We start from the raw sequence: 14,979 nt of genomic DNA, 5'->3' as shown, positions 1-14,979 counted from the left end.
ATGCCGGCGTCCCTGCCTCCGCCGCAAGCGGCGGAAGCTGTGGCTGGGAATCCGGCATGGTTCGCGCCGGAAGGAACGGCTCCCATGAGGCGCCACCCCCAATGGGAGTTTAACCCCGCCCCTGCCCGGACATTCGAACCGCCCAGCCTACCCTGCCGTCAGCCCAAAGCTGACGGGGGTAGAGGGGAGCCAGGTTTTGAACCCCAGCTCCCTCGCCAGCCCTCGCGGGTACTTACTCGCGAGGGGGCTTAGTTGCCCCCTGGCCAAGGGGATGCCGGCGTCCCTGCCTCCGCCGCAAGCGGCGGAAGCTGTGGCTGGGAATCCGGCATGGTTCGCGCCGGAAGGAACGGCTCCCATGAGGCGCCACCTCCAATGGGAGTTTAAAGGGCGTGGTAATTTTCAAGGCACCTTTGGTGCGTCCTCAGTGCCCGGGACTGTAGGGCACCACCTTGGGGGCCCTATGGATTCCAGGCACACTCTGGGCACCTCTTCTACAGGTGTGGCACCCCAGGGCGTGGAGGGATGAAGGCGCTCTCTGGGTGTGCCCTCTGCACAGGAATCCACAGGATGTGGAAGGTTTTATGTGCTTTCTCCCTGCGTTCTCCGTGCCAAGGACTGCAGGGTTTTTCAGAGCCCACCTGGTGTGTCGCCCACACACGGGACTGTGGGTGAGGCACTTTCTGGGCGTGGCTCTTGTGCAGTGATTCCACCACTCGTGGTGTGTGGGTGTTCAGAGCCCTCCTGGTGTGACTCCCTCACACAGGACTGCAGTGGAGGAGTGACCCAGGTGCACTGTTAAAGTGACATCGCGGTGGGTTCACACAGTGCCAGTTTGGCGCAGGAGTTTTCAGAGCTCTCCTGGTGGGTTGCCCACGCTCAGAACTGCGGGGTGAGAGGCGAGGAGTGGGCAACTCACTCTATGGGAGTGGCTCCTGTGTGCCAGCGTCACACAGTGCTGCACGTCCCAGTGCTCAGAGCCCTCCTGGTGTAGCCCCTGCGCTGTGGAGGCAGTTTCTGCAGGCGGGACCACCCAGCCCGGCGCGGTGTTCAGAGCCCCCCTGGTGTGTCGCCCACCCACAGTGTATCAGGGTGTGGGGGATTCTAGACCCTCGCTGGTAGTTTCTGCGCACTGAGATGCACTGGCCACACAGCGTGGGAATATTTGGGGCGCATTCTTTGTGCCTTCTCAGCACCCAGGACTACTGTGCACCACTTCCAAGGCACAGATTTGGCAGTTTCAAGGCGCTTGCCCTGTGTTCTCAGAGGCTGGAACCTCTGCAGGAAGGGAGGGTAAAAGGAGCACCCCAGAGGCTTGGGCTTTGTGCCAGCCCCTGGAAGGCAGGCTCCAGAAGCTGTTAACCCTTCCCTGGCTCACCCGAACCTCCAGCTGTTGCAGTCTGCCTCTGCTGCTGTTGAAGACCTTTGCTGGTGACGATCCCTCCCAGTTTCCTTGTCTCTGGGTCGGCTGTGTCTCCTGTCGGTTGCTCTTAAAGATGACTCAGCAGGTCTGGAGCGGGATGCTGTCTTCGCTGCCTTTTGTTTTGTTTTGTTCTCATTGTTCTTTCGAGTTGTGTGGATCTTTTTGGCTCCACACTGTCCAGGGAACTTCACGCACCTCTCCCTGCGGTTCTTTGCTGTTCCTCTTTGCTGCTTCTGTAGCGTTCTATCCCTCTCTCACTGGGCTCTCCCTCACAGCCTTCCTCCTACGTCGGCCATCTTAAAACCACCCACCAAATGGTTACACTTTTAAAGATCACATTAAGAGCTATATCTAATCAGGTGAAAACATTGTTCATAGGGTAAAAGAGGCTATGTATTCCTAAGTTTACATTTAGAAAATATTTGTCTCCCTTAAATCAAAATGTAAAGTGTAGAAATCTCTACTTGAATATTCATTGCTTTTGGAGGGCTCTGTTATAGAAAGTTACTGAACAAGTTTAGCAAGTAGTATCTTGTTTTGTTTTGTTTGTAACTAGCTATTACTTAGCTTATCCAGTATTCCATCCCTCTGGATATGTGCTGGGGTTGGGTGAACTTGACAAAAGAAAAGAAAATCTGTAAACCTTGTAAAGACTGCAATTTCAGGCAGAGAAAGCGGGAGGAGGAGGGGGAGAATTGATTATGGCAGCTCAGATCCTCAGTGAGGAAAGCTAGCTAGGTACCTTCAGACAGAGGAGAGTGAGCGAAGGAGTGAGATGTGAGAAATAGGTGGAGCACAGTGTGAATTACATGGAGGAGAGGGTGGAGGGAAATAGTGATTATTGCTCAGAGTAAATAATTTTGCTGTACAGTCATCTGGCTTATGCTGTAGGCACAAGGAATATCCAAGTGGCAGCAATGGCCAGAACTGAGCCAATCCTAATCCAGGAGCCAGAAACTTCTTCCAGGTTTCCCACATGGGTTAGAGTTCCAAAGCTTTGGGTCATCCTGCCCAGTGTTACCAGGCCACAAGCATGGAGCTGGAAAGGAAGCAGGGCCAGCAGGACAGGAATCACTGCTCCAACTGGATCCTGCTTCATGTAAGACATGTACATTTAGCCACTAGGCTACCATGTCAGGCCCAAATGACAGATTTCTATAATGACAAAGTGCAAGGATGAATATGGGCCACATTCATGAGAGGTGTTGAAACTACAAATAAATTAAAGCTCCAGGAACAAGATCAGAGCTACACAAAATCAGTCCTAGCTCCAGGCATATAGGGCTCAAGACACAAAGAGTCAGACAAGATTTGTAAAAGTTTCTAAAGCTCAGGACAAAATACAGAATATATCCCATGAACCAGCACAGTAGCTGGGGATCAAATTATAGCCTCAAGTGAGTGTTTGCATATACTGAAAACCATCCACTGTGGCAATGCATTAATGAAATTAACAACAATTCTGCATAGGGGTGATGACTCAGTGGCTCCATCCTCAGCTTGCTTGTGCTGGGATCCCCTATGAGTGCCAGTTCATGTCCCAGCTGTTCCTCATCCCATCTAGCTCCCTGCTTGTAGCCTGGGAAAGCAGTAGATGATGACACAAAGTCTTGGGACCATGCACACACATGGGATGCCTGGATGAGGCTGTTGGCTTCAGGCCAACTCAGTTCTGGCTATGTGGTTCAATTGTGAAGGGCACCAGCACATGGAAGATTTGTCTCTCTGTCTCTCATTCTCTCTGTAAATCTCTCTTTCCAATAAAAAGTAAATAATTATCAAGATAGCAATAAGTGATTAAGAAAAAATGCCATGTAAATAATCAATTTCAGGAATATAAATATCATCCCTCATACAACTTTTAACCTTTTATGACATGAGAGGATTTTCTGAAATACTTAGGAATGGGATGTTTTAAAACAGGGCCTGCTGCAGTAACCTAGTGGCATAAGTCCTCACCTTGCACATGCCGGCATCCCTTATGGGAACCTGTTCTAATCCTGGCTGCCCTACTTCCCATGCAGTTGCTGGCTTGTGGCTTGGGAAAGCTGTTGAGTATGGTTCAAAACCTTGGGCCGCGTGACCTGAGAGGGAGACCTGGAAAAGGCTCTGGGCTCCTGGCTTCAGACTGGTACAGTTCTGGTCATTGTAGCTGCTTAGGGAGTGGGTCAGTGGAAGAAACATCTTCCTCTCTTTCCTTCTCTCTGTACATATGATGTTTGAAAGATAATTATTCATAATCCTCCAAAAAAAAAGAATGTTTTGAAACAGAAACCATAAGCCATAAATTGTGGAAACCAAAAGCCATAAAATATGGAAACCAAGTTACAGAAATACATACATTGATTAACATAGGAAATATAAATGCAATATCTCTAATATATAACACAGCAAGTTTTTCCCTAGATTTAATCTGGAGAAGCCCCCTTGACACTTTGTCTCTTACACATTGTTGTGAATGTGTAATCATGTGATTAAACACAGAAAGGAAACTGCAGCAGAATGGTGAAGTTTTAAGAAGCAAAACTCCCCATGTGCACTAATGGCCCTTTTTTTGGAAAATCAAACACACTGATGAGAGGATCCAACAAGAATTCTGGGCAGGGGATCAATATATACAATCAAATTGCTATGTATTTATAAGAAGCAGATATGGTACAATATGAAAGCAAAAAGTGGAGACCAGTTAATGAACATCAATAAAAGAAGAAATGAGACTGAAAAGATTATTTTATAGCATATTTTCAAAATATTCTTCAGTTCATTTTAAAGTAAAATGAAGTAATGGAAAACAAAGGCAATATAAAGAAGAAAAGTTCCAGAATCTATTGAACATTCAGTCAATTGTAACTGGGGCCTCTTGTCATACAATTCTAGGTTTCCAGACCTGCAACATGAAGCAGAGAGGGAAGGAGAGGCCAGGAGGTGGACTGATGTGAGAGGCGACAGTGGCCCCTGCTGTTGGAAGGCTCAAGCTGCAAGAGAGGAGGCCACACCTCAATCTGAGATGAAGCCACATCCCTTTCTCCCACCCTCTCCAAAATTCTTAGGGACAGCCTACACCCATTGAACTTCTGACTGGCTGTGCATCCTCTGACGTCATGCATAGTCCAGATCTGTGGGGTTCATCCAATCATATGCACCCAGGAAAATCCTGTGGAACTCTGTAGGAGGTTCTTCTCTGGCTCCGCCATAGCTTTCTTGCTGGTTCTGCTCCCAAGAAGGAGCAGGTGGCTCAGGAGGTGCTGCCCTGTGAGCTCCCTCCCCACAGGAGCCTCTGCTGGACACCCAACTCTTCAGGCTGGAAGCAGTGAGTGTGTGTCAGCTTCTCCTCAGGACCCAGGGTGTGAGGGGGACAGTAGGAGGACCTTGGGGTCCTCACTCTGCAGCACTGGAACAAAAACCCTCTCATAGGGTCTGGTGACATCAGAACTACAGCCAGGAGCCCCAGGTTGTAATCAGAAATAAAAGGATTGTAAGCTTCCTTCTGGACACAGGAGATAAGCTTTTTCTGGTCCTTATCTAGTTCCAGCCTTGGCTCCCAGCCATCTCTTACACCAACCATCATGGTTGCTTGTGAGCCCCAAAATTTGTTCAGATAGACAGAGACCAATAGAAGTCAGCTAGTTGATAATTCCTCAGCTTGTACCTTACTGATCAGGCTTCCCATTTGGCTTGTCAGATAGACAGAGAGACACTGATATAGAAACACTGGAACACCTAGGGAAAAGGTCAACTAGCCGGTAATTGCTCAGGTTGTAAATACTATTTACAGGCTCCCTATTTGCGTCACCTGGACTTTATTAGGTAGGCTGCAGAGTTAAATTCTTCCTCATTCACTGGGTTGTTGGGGATTTCACTGCTCACCTGCCTAAAACTTTTCTATTCTTCAATTGTTAAAATGCAAAGTTCTGTAAAACGGTGTTTAATCGCTATATACTGCAAAGTTCAGATTGTGGCTTAAGATTCTCCTCCAAGTTTTTTTTTTTTCAGTTATGACTGCTAAGGCTAAACAAGATGCAACTGCATAGAAACTTTATATGCTAAGTTTGCATTTAGCTGTTATATATGATGGATGTTAATGTTGGTCCTATCAGTGTTCCTGTGGGACAATGATTTAGGTTAAATTCAAAAACATTTTATATTTGGAGGGAAAAAAAGGTTTATAGCAGCTAGTTGTGCATATATTAAAATTGAGAGAGATGTCATTTCAGTCGTTACAGGATGTGGTTATGAACTTGCGTTTTCTAAGAATGCCAATGGTAGTTAACTTCATGTAGTTGTTTATTTTGATGTTTTTTTCTGTTGTTGAAATTGTGTAGTGGCATCTCATTGGAGGGAATGATATTCTGCCAGCTCTACTTTTAGACAAAGAATGGTCTCCCTTGTAGACAAGCAAAGCAAGTATACAGGGACTCAGGCATAGGGCTTCTTTAAAAGAACCTGAAGAAGGAGCTGTTAAAGCACAAGTACTGATTTATCTGAGGGTATCTGATAGAGTGTCACCCATTTCCTTAATTTCTCATAATTGGGAATAAATGTCCCTGTGACTTGTAGAGGGAATAGGTCATTTTCAACAGAGAGCAGGGAATAAACCCCTGAATGTCTGTAACTCTTACTCAATGCCAAGCGCTGCTCTCTGCCCTGGAAACACTAGCCACTAATTCCTTCAAGGTACAATTCAGTAACTTGTCATTTTTTTAATCCTCTCACAAAATCAGCATTAGCACTTTAGAAGAACTGTTTGCTGTGGATGGTAGGCATGGGAGTAAACAGTGAATGCCCACCTAACACAGCGCAGGAAGGAGTCACTGCCCTGAGTGGTGTATGTGACGTTATGATGACATTGGGACTCCTGTGTCTATCAGAATGTCTAGGTTTCAGTTCTGTTCAAATGCAGTGCGCAGCTAATGCCCAGCTGAGAGGCAGCAGACAGTGGTTTGAGTACCAGTGTGGAAAACCTGACTTGTATTCAGTCTGATGGCTTTTGGAGGTATGTGGGAGCTGAAAGAGTGAATGAAAAAGCCTGCCCATTAAAAAAAGAAGAAGAAAAAAGAAAAAGAGTAAACTAAGCTTCAAAAGTCTTAGTACATCTCCCTTTGAAACATTTCATTGGTTCTCAGTACACTGTTTTTCTTTCTCTGAGTTTCAAACCACTTTGTAACAAAAAGACATCACTAATTTATCTCTGGATCACTCATTCTCCCTGAAAGAGTGCAGGAGAATTGAGGTTGCTTCAGATTGGTGCAGCACCGGGCCTTGTGGTCACTTGGGGAGTGAATCATCAGATGCAAGATCTTCCTCTATGTCTCTCCTCCTCTCCGAATATCTGACTTTGCAATAAAAACAAAATAAATCTTAAACAAACAAATAAACAAAGAAATGATTGATACACTTTGGTTTTTCTCAGCCTTGGCTACTAGGGAGTAAAATCTTGAGAATGGTCCAGGTAAATGCTAGGATAGTGTGTTTGAGAAACTGGGCACTTTCATTTTGCACACACAAGTTGGTTTAGTCAGAGGATTATTTGTACCAACAAAGAATAATTCCAAAGATACAGTTCTGGTTGCCTTGAGCGCTTACAGATTTGTGAGTGTATTTGTTCCTGATTTAGTAAGTTATTTCAGGGAATATTTGCAGTGGTCCAAGTCTGCTGGTAAAAAGCATAATAAAAATTTTTGCTTTAAAAAATATCATTTGTGCTCAATATCTGGGAGAAGAGTCTTTTAAAAATTTTTCATTTAATTTTTATTGAAAATCACATATACAGAGAGGAGGAGGAGAGAAAAAGAGGAAGATCTTTTGTTCATTGTTTCACTCCCTAAATGACTGAAAATGCCTGAGCTGTTTCAATCCAAACCCAGGAGCTCAGAGCCTCTTTATGGTCCTCCAAATGAGTGCAGGGTACCAAGGCTTTTTGCTGTCTTTATAGGCAGGCAGTTGAATGGGAAGCAGGGTCACTCAGATTAGACCTGGTACATATATGGGATCATGGCCCATGTAAAGGGAGTATTTCAGCTGCAAGGATACTGCACTCTGCAACCAGATAATTTCTTAAAGAGGACTAAAGTCTAGAAGGATCTGACATTTGCTATCTCCTAACATTAACCTGCACTTGTGTATAGAGATTGACCCTTGACCCTGAGACATCTACTAATTGCAGATGATGAGATAATTGAATTGTTTTGTGATTAATTGTTGGTAATAAATTGGTATTAAGCCAACAAAGCACATCTGGTGTTAAAATCACAGAGGCCACAACCTTCACTTGGTTTTGAATGTGTGGTTGCAGCAGAGGGCTGATTCTGGAGGAGACACTGCAGGCTGTGAGGAGTTCCCAGGTCCACACTGTCACATTTCTGCCTGCTTAGGATTCTCTCAGTCACTACGGTGACCCCCTACTGTGTCCTCAGTGAGAGTGATTCCCAAGTCCTGCAAACGTGGGTAAGTTGCTGAGTGTGGGTCTCCCTGTGAAGTGTAAGCAGGCTGCTTCCCAGAGCTCATTCTCTGTCATGTCCTGGTGCTTTGATTCACAGTTTGCTTACTTTTGCAGGAATGCTGTGCCCTGATTTGGGTGTTTCAGCTTTGTTCTCTTGCATGGAACCTGAATTTTTGCAATGGTCTCATAGAAAGAAAAGTAAATTCTTGACAACTTTATTTTCTGCAAGTCTCAGTAAGATTGGAAATAATGTAAATTCCATACCTATTGAGAAAAAAAAAAGGCATTGTCATTTCAGGTCTTGGTCTCTTTGATCTTCTATCCCCAGAGGTGACTAAATTCCAGTACAGTTTGGTGATTTATGCTTGTGATTTATAATCTGTATTTTTCAGTAGTGTGGTATCAGAGTAAGTCAAGCTGCTACCTGTGTATTGGTTAAAGGTCTGGCTGCTTCACTTATAATTCTGCTCCTCATTATAAAATCTGGAAATGAAGCCTTACATGTCCCAAATGCTTGGGCTCCTGCCCCTCGGTGGGACACCCAGAACCTCTAATTTCCTTGCTTTTATTTGGCCCAGAAAGTGCTGCCATTTAGTTCAGCAGAAGATGGATCTCTTTCTCCCTGCCTTCAAATAGATAACTAAACCTTAAAAATGTCTATTTGCTAATTTTCTTCTTATTATTACTTATTGTTTGTTTTATTTGTTTATTTTCAATTGAGAGTTTCAACATAAGAGGCAGAGATATTCTGCCCTTTGGCTCACATCACAGATGGCTAAAATGACCAGTGCTGGAGCAAGCTGAGTCCTGGAGCCTGCAGCTGCCTCCAGGTCTTCCATGTGGGTGATCAGGGCCCAGGCACTTGGATGATCTTCCACAGCTTTTGCAAGGAGATTAACATGGAGCTGGATTGGAAGTGTAACAGCTAATTCCATATTGGATGCTAGTGTTGCAATTGGCATCTTTACATATTATACACCGCAATGCTGGCCATTGCTTTAGTTTTTGATACTGGTGACAATATTTTTCTTGCTTTTTCTTTCTCATATGTTAATTCATGCAAGTGTTCTCACATACGGGGCAATATTCTTAGGTTACCAATTGTGGATAAATTCTGATTATGTATGTGGTGTTGGTAGGGCAGGAGGATTGCAGTCTAACATTTCCTCCATGTGTACTTAGTTATTTTGTGATTCTCTAGGACTTGGTTTCATTTTATTTTCTTCATCTAGTGTTCACCGAGATCTCTGATCACATAGCAGTTCCCACTTGCCTGGCACTGACGCTGCAGCGTTGACTTGTCCCTGCTGCCCAGTCGGCATGTACTTTCCCTTGTTGTTCTGTGAGATTTTCCTTCACATAATGTGCTGTTCTATTTAGAATCACCGCAGAGAATCATGTGTTCCTCAAAATTGCATGTACAAAGCTGCACCAAACGTCCTTGCCAATTCTTGTTTTGAAATTATTTTTACTCTTGTTTTAAAAATAATTCTTATTAATTTATTTCATTTATGCAAGTCCTAGAGACAGTGATCTACCATTAGGTGCTTAATTCCTTAAAATGTATTTTATGTTCTGTAGATGTGGGACTGTTAAATTTCTTCTAAGTAGATCATTGTTAGTATCAAGGGATGATTCTGAAATTTAAACTTCTAGAGATTGTTCATTAACATGTACTTGAATCCTAATATAAGGTACAGTGTAGTGTCTGATTATAGATAGAGCATAAGCTGAGTAAACCAGGAACCCATGCTTTCCATCAATCTTTGTCTTTGGGCACACCCATTCCTCCATTCCAGTGTCCTGCATATGGTTAAATTATGAATTGTAGTCACCACACACTGAGATGGAACAAAAAAAAATCTGTGTATATAACCATAATGAAAATAATTGGTGATCCTATGCACATAATCATATGGCAATGCACAAAAGCAATGAAGTGCTAAGTGTTATCAAAGTGAATATATGTGCTATCAGGTATTTGTAGTTTCTAAGATTCAAAATGAAATTTAAGAACTTAAGGAATACAAAACCTATACATTACTGTCCCAACGAACAGTCAACATGACGAATGTTTTCCTATATTTGTTGACACAATAAATAACTGTTATTAGAAAGTAGTACTTGGGACTAAATGAAACATGGACAGATGCATTTCCAAAAGCATAAGCCTTAAATCAGTGTAGCACAATTTTACCTAATTTAGCCTGTTTTCTTATATTATCTACTAAATTAACCCAATGCTAAATCAAAGCTGGTTTTATGATCTTTGGTGAGCAATTATAATGGTTAAAATTTTCAAATTTGTCATATGTTTCTTTGTCAAGATGCATTGATATTGCCAGTTTAGTGAACTAAGGGTGACATTTACAAGATAGAAAAAAAATTATATTCTAGTTATAAAATTAACAGAACTTATACTTTTAATATATATTCAAAGCCTCAAAAACCACAAATAATGTTGGCCATTAATGAAAAAAATATATCATTGAATTTAATGATTTTCTACCAAATGTGTCCTACTTGTGTGGAAATTACAGATGTGTAAATTCTCAGTATGTAAGCACTCATGAGAGAGTGGAAAGCACAAAACAACCCCGCATTCATCAGTTCGCTCCCACCAAAATCCCATGGTCTTCAGTTTCAGGGTTGGCCAGGTCCAATCCAGAGGAAAGAATCCCATTTGGGTCTCCCATGTAGTATCAGGGGCCGAATCCCTGGTGTCATTCAGTGCCATTTCTGGCATATTATTGAAAAATTGATCAGAAGAAGAATGGCTGGAACAGAAACTGGTGCTCTTCTAACAGGATGTCAGTCTCAAAATGGTGTTAGTCAGACAGCAAACAGAGATGTATTTGAAGAAAATTCAAGATTTGATCAAGGCAGGGAGACTCAATGTTTTTTTGAACCTAGAACAGATAAATCCCTCCCCCATCATGATCATGTCATGTAGGAACTGCACTCCAGGCAATTGTAGCTGAAAACACAGACCTCCACCTCATGCAAACTGACAGCAGATAACATTTCTGCTTTCTCTGTCTTCAGTTGCCTGTTTCCAGAACCATGCTCTGTCTGAGTGGTGCTGAGAGATATGGGCCCAAGGCCTGCTAGGGTGATGAGGCTATTTATTGATCCTGAGGACACCTAGATCCCATCTTCACAATATGCAGCATCCACTGTGGGTGAATCTATAAAAAAAGAAGCACATTTATAGTGACTTCGGGTTTCTATTTTTTCTTTTTTGCATTTTTTTGAAATAAATTATTTTAAAGTGTATTTTTATTTGAAAGGAGGCTTTGCAGAGAAGGAAGCAGAGACAGAGAGGAATCTTTCATCTGGTGGTTCACTTCCTAAATGTCCTCATTATCTGTAGGTGGGCTGGTCCTGGTTAGGAGCTTGAAGTTTCTCTTAGTGCTCTGACATGAGTCCACAAGTCCAAGGACTTAAACCATCCTTTCTTACTTTCCTAGCCATTAGTAGCGAGCTGGGTTGTAAGTAGAGCAGGTGAACACAATGCAGCACCCATATGGGATGTTAGCACTGGAGGTGGATGGTTAGCCACAGGATTCTGATACCATTTATTGTGCTTTTGTTTTAGAGGCAAGGGCATAGAACATGGTGAGAGAGAATACTCTCAGAAGGCAGTTCACTGCTCAAAATCTTGTTGCACATTAGGCCAAATTGAAATTGGGAGTTAATGATGCAGACATGGCAGCAGAGCAAGTTTAGCAAGTGATTTGGATACCTGTATTTCAAGAGGACAAAAGTCACCTGCTGGATTTGGCTGGATACCATGTGTGCCATTTCTAACATTGGCAGGCAGGCTTCCCACTCACGTCCCTGCTTGTGACCTGTAAAGTAGTCAAGGACAGCACAAAGCCTTGGGACCCTGCCAATGCATGGGAAACTCGCAAGAAGCTCCTGTTTTCCCAGCTTTGGATTGTAATGTGGTAAAGTCATTGCTGGCTTGCACCTGTTCATCAGGTTAATTGACAGCAGATAGCCCCATTCAAGTTAATTTTAGGCATGAAATGTGCACCTTGCCCTAGAAATTACTCCCTAGGTTCTGCACACCTGGCCTCTCCTGCCGCCTTTTGTGCTATATAAGTTAACTAACTGTAGGCTCTGGTAACTCCTTTCCTGCTTAAAACTGTGCTTGTACCATATGGCTTTCAATCTGATCAAAGGAAACCTCCTGGGGCCAAAGGGTCATGGGCAAAAGAGGCCTGGCCCTGGGCTGCACTTCTTAAAGAGAGGCTCAAGTTGCAGACACCCACCTTTCCCTGGTTTCTCTGCCAACATTCCATACTGCTGGGCCTCATCTCTCCCAGCTCTCTTGAAAGTACACAAGTTAGAGATAAAAGGCATCCTACAATTAACATCTTTACTTTTCCATCCAAGCAGTGAACAGAAAGTGAGGAATACAGACATACAGGGGCCATGCTCAGGGCTACCTGGCCTCAGAGTCTGTCTGCAAGAAGCCAGAGAGCAAGCAGCTACTGGGGAGACTATGTGTTGGAGTACCAAAGTGATGGGAGCATGTGACCAAGAGAGCTAGGCCCTGCTATCAGGGTCCATTATGGAGGCTTGTGAGAGGTGTGGTTATACAATAATGCCATAACAAAAAGTCTCAGGTTCCACGTGATGACAGGTTTGTAGGAGGGAAAACCTAGGTGGTGGGGTGGGGTGTGGCTTCCAAGCTTGTGACCCTGTACTAGCTGCCTACCCCACAACATTGGGAAAAGGAAACACTTTCATTTCTGGGCAAGATAGTAGACGTTACTGCATATTGTGAATAAGTTTCTTTCTTTCTGTCCTTGGGCTGACTCATGTGAACCCCTCCGTGAGATGGTGCCTAATGGACACAATTTCCATCATTTCCATGGGTCTTTCCTCTTTTGCAGCCCCTCTTGCCACTAGGGCAGGCCACCTTCCCTCTGCTTCTTAAATAAACCCTGCTTTGCAAACTAGAGTCATCCACATGAACATCTTTTTGTAAGACAGAAAAGAGGTTGTTGCAGTGTTTCATGTTGAATTCCCTACCACACTAGCCAACTTTGGCCTGGAGCAGCAGGAAATCTATGCGGGCAGATAGGCTAGAAATAAATATTGTGGGACTGAGCCTTCCTGGCCCTGGAGGAGCTTCCATGAAGGGCATGGGTGTGGGAGATGACACTGCAGGGTCAGGTGAGGTGGCGGGGTTGGCATATTGTGGGGTGGGTGACTCAAGTTATGCAGGTTGGGGCTAGAATGACTGTCAAAAGGAGCCCAGCCCTGGAGCAGCTGGCAGGCTCACTGCCTGCTGAGCAAGCAAAATCACTGGCTGAACCTGACTGGCTCTTGAGCAGACAATGAATGATGTGGCCATGTTCCTGGGCTGGAGGCATGTTGGTGCTGATTAACTGAGCCTGGTCCTGGATTGGCAAGTGGGACAACAGTGGGCATTATGTTAGAGTTGCCATGTGCTCACAGATGCCATCGCCTGCTCCAGCACCAAGACAGCTTTGCCGGCATTCCCTGTGCCACTTCTTGGCTCACCTTGTCACCACACAGGTTGCTCTAGGTCCAGGTCCACTTGGCCACAGCAACGTGCTCCACAGCAGGCACATCCCACCCACCTGCCTGTGCTATAAGGCCAGGTTGTTTAGGCTGTGCCCATTCCCTACCCCCAAACTTAATAAGCCTGTTGCATGCCCACCTGCTCCGCAGTTCTAAGGCTAGGCGGGCTTGGCCACCAACTCTTCACTCAGGCAGCCTCTTGCCCAGCCATGGCACTAGGCCCACTTAGAATCACAGTGTGTTCTCTCAGGGGTCCTATTTGGTAGCAACAGAAACCTTTCAACAAATGGCCAGAGCTGAATTGATCTTAATCCAGTATCCAGGATCTTCTTCAGGTTTCTCACATGGGTAAGAGTTCCAAAGCTTTGGGCCATCCTCCACTGTATTCCCAGGACACATGCAGGGAGCTGGATGGGAAGCTTGGCCAGCAGGACAGGAATAACTGCCCAAATTGGATCCCACCTCATGTACGGCTAGGACTTGTATCCACTAGGCTACTATGCTAGGCCCAAATGACAGATTTCTAAAATGACAAAATGCAGGGATGAATATGGGCCACATTCATGAAGGTGTTGAAACTGCAGATAACCTATAGCCCCAGGAACAAGATCAATCAGAGATACACAAAATCAGGACTAGCTACAGGCATATAGGGCTGGAGATATGAGGAAATACATAAGGCTTGTATAAGCTTCTAAAACACAGGACAAAATACAGAACATGTCCCATAAACTGGCGCAGTAGCTGAGGATTCATTTGTAGCCTCAAGTGAGTGTTTGTATATCCTGAAAATGATCCATTGTGGCAATCCATTAACAAAATTAACAACAATTAGGGATCTGCCATGATGGCTCAGTAGCTAAATCCTCAGCTTGCATGTGTTGGGATCCCATATTGGTGCCAGTTCATGTCCCAGTTGCTCCACTTCTTATCTAGCTCACTGCTTGAAGCCTGGGAAAGCAGTCGATGGGGGCACCAAGCCTTGAGACAATGTACACACATGGAATGCCTGGATGGGCTCTTGGCCCCAGATCTGGCAATGGGGTCCAATTATGAAGGGGACCAGCAGATGGAAGATTTGTCCCTCTGTCTCTCCTTCTTTCTGTAAACCTGCCTTTCAAATAAAAAAAAATAAATATCAAAATAGCAATTAGGAAAAGTCATTAAGAAAAAAATGCTATGTAAATAATCAATTTCAGGAATATAGATATTATCTTCCATGAAATTTTCAATTTTTTAAATAAGTTTATGAGAGGATTTTCTGAAACAATTACAAATAAGATGTTTTAAAAGTGGTTTTGGGGCAGTAGCCTAGTGGTATAAGCATTGCCTTGCACAGGACGGCATCCTGTATGGGCTCCAGTTCTGATCCCGTCAGCCCTACTTCCTATCCAGCTCCCTGCTTGTAGCCAGAGAAAGCTGTTTAGGAGGGCCCAAAACCTTGACACCTTGCTCCTGTGTGCAGACCTGCAAGAGATTCTGGACTTCTGGCTTCAGACTGGTGAAGCTCGGGGCATTGTGGCCACATAGGGAGCAGACCAATGGATGAAATATATTCTTC

This window comes from Ochotona curzoniae, unplaced genomic scaffold (assembly GCF_017591425.1).
Source record: "Ochotona curzoniae isolate NIBS_2020 unplaced genomic scaffold, NIBS_Ocur_1.0 contig_199, whole genome shotgun sequence".
Lineage (NCBI taxonomy): Eukaryota > Metazoa > Chordata > Mammalia > Lagomorpha > Ochotonidae > Ochotona > Ochotona curzoniae.
This window is presented reverse-complemented; position numbering follows the sequence as displayed.